The following is a 2,632-nucleotide window of genomic DNA, read 5'->3' as shown; positions in this document are numbered from 1 at the left end:
TAACATAGACTCGGACCACTACCTTGTTGCAGCAAAGGTACGCACCCGGTTAAACGTAGCAAACACAATACGAACAGACACAACACGAAAGTTAGACATCGGTAAGCTGCAATCACAACAGATATCCACAGCATATTCCACTCAACTAGCCCAATTGCTTAATCAAAGCACTCCTCGTCCCGATAACATATCAGCGCAATGGCAAAGTATTGCCCACTCCATGCAAACAGCCGCAAAATCCATACTTGGATACCAGAGACCCCCACCAAGGAATTCATGGTATGATCAGGAGTGTCGTGCTGCTACCGAAGAGAAAAATGCGGCATATAGGGCTACTTTACAATCCGTAGCAACGCGTAGCGCACGAGAGAGATATCAGGAGAAAAGGAGAGAGGAGAAACGTCTTTTCCGCAGGAAAAAGAGAGAAATGGAAAAAATCGAGATGTACAGAAGCCAGAATGAAGTCCGAAAGTTCTACCAAAGAGTCAAGCATCAAACTGATGGCTTTGGTACAGGCACATCCTCGTGTAGAGACCAGAAAGGTAATCTGGTAACTGATACAGATAGTGTGCTAAGGATATGGAAAGAGCATTTTTCGTAACTGTTGGTATCCAATAGTAGCGAAGTCGTGAATGATACCACTGATCCAATCCCAGAAGATGGTATTGAATGTATACCGCCCAGCCAAGATGAGGTAAAGACAGCAATAACCGGCTGAAGAATAATAAGGCAGCAGGAGCTGATGGCCTACCAGCCGAGCTGTTTAAAACCGGAGGCGACACGCTGATAAGGTGTATGCATCAGCTAGTTGGCTCCATCTGGCAGGAAGAACGAGTACCCGACGATTGGAACCTGAGCATCCTGTGTCCCGTCCATAAGAAAGGAGATAAGACTTTATGCTCCAACTATAGGGGCATACGTCTCCTCCCTATCGCCTACAAGATAGTGTCAGGGATATTGTGCGAACGACAAAAGCCCATGGTCAACAAAATAAAAACCCATGGTCAACCATTGACCAGATATTTACCCTGCGGCAAATCTTGGAGAAGACCCAAGAGATGCAGATCGACACCTACCACCTTGTTGTCGATTATAAAGCAGCCTTCGACAGCCCGCTGCGTTCAAATGTATTCCAAGCCATGTCTGAATTTGGTATCCCCGCAAAGCTCATCCGGCTTTGTAAAATGACTTTAACTGACACGAGGTCCTCAGTTAACATAAGAAAGAACCTCTCCGAAGAGTTTTATACCAAAAGAGGTTTCAGAAAAGGAGACAGCCTTTCGTGTGATCTCTTCAACATCCTGCTGGAAAAGGTTATACGAGAGGCAAACGTCAAAAGAAGTGGCACAATCTACACCAATAGTCACATGTTACTTGCTTATGCTGATGATATAGACATCATGGGAAGATCAGTAAAAGAAGTAACTGATACCTTTATGAAGGTCGAAGGAGAATCTGCTAAAGTGGGTCTGGCAAGAAGACCAAGCTTATGGTGTCGACGCGCAAAGCGTGTATTGAGATCGGACCAACTGTTGAAGTTGATTCCTAAAATTTTGAGGTAGTAAAAGACTTCGTCTACCTCTGCACCTCCGTAAATAAAGAGAAGAATTGTATTGGCCAACAGATGCTACTTTGGTTTAAGTAAGCAGTTTAAAAGCGAAGCCACATCTCGTCAAACAAAAATTACGCTCTACAAAACACTGATACTACCAGTGCTGATGTATGGCTCCGAAGCCTGGGTACTTGCGCAAGCAGACATGGCAGTGCTTGGTGTGTTTGAAAGAAAAATTCTTCGAAAGATCTACGGACCAATCTGCGTTGACGGTGAATATCGACGTCGCATGAACCACGAGCTGTATCTGCTATACCACGACATCAATGTAGTTAAACGTATCGAGATGCAGCGATTGCGTTGGCTCGGCCATATCATAAGAATCAGCGAAGATGAACCCGCTAAAAAGGCGTATAAATACGGACCGCTTGGCGGTGCACGCAGAATTGGCAGGCCAAGGAATAGGTGGGGCAAACAAGTGGATGAAGAGATGAAAAGGCGCGGTATTCCAGAGTACGAAGCAACAAATAGAGAGAAATGGAGGTCGTGTCCTAGTTCGGCCTATGGAACAAATGTTCTGTAATGGGCCAGCTAAGTATTGTTTTCAACAATACTCGTTATCACATGATTTACTTTAATCCAACTAAAAGATGATGTGCTTATTGGAGTCAAAAGAGTAAATTAATCTGTCTCAAATGCAACTAACAACGTCAAACAGAAAACATTATTAAAATATGTATATCACACATTAAATGTTCCCATTGCATAGCGTCCTATATAACAGACGGTCTTTAAAACCTAAAATAAATTATAAATGCTAAAAGTTGTTGCTGAATTCCTTTGATTTTCTTTGTCTTATCCTAAAACAAGCAAAAAGTATGAATAAAAGTCGTCAGGCATTAATGGGTAAAAAATGACACCGTTAGCACGCATTTTTTGAGTGCACTGTATTGGTGAACCTTTTTTTTGTTTTCTAATAATAATTTATTTCATTTGTATTTACATTTTTAAATATGTACATGATTACAGAAAATTGCCAGAAATGAACTGACATTGCAACAAATGCAAAAACCAATAATC

This window comes from Musca autumnalis, unplaced genomic scaffold (assembly GCF_047663935.1).
Source record: "Musca autumnalis isolate F117 unplaced genomic scaffold, ASM4766393v1 scaffold_3, whole genome shotgun sequence".
Classification (NCBI taxonomy): domain Eukaryota; kingdom Metazoa; phylum Arthropoda; class Insecta; order Diptera; family Muscidae; genus Musca; species Musca autumnalis.
Note: the sequence above shows the minus strand (reverse complement) of the source record.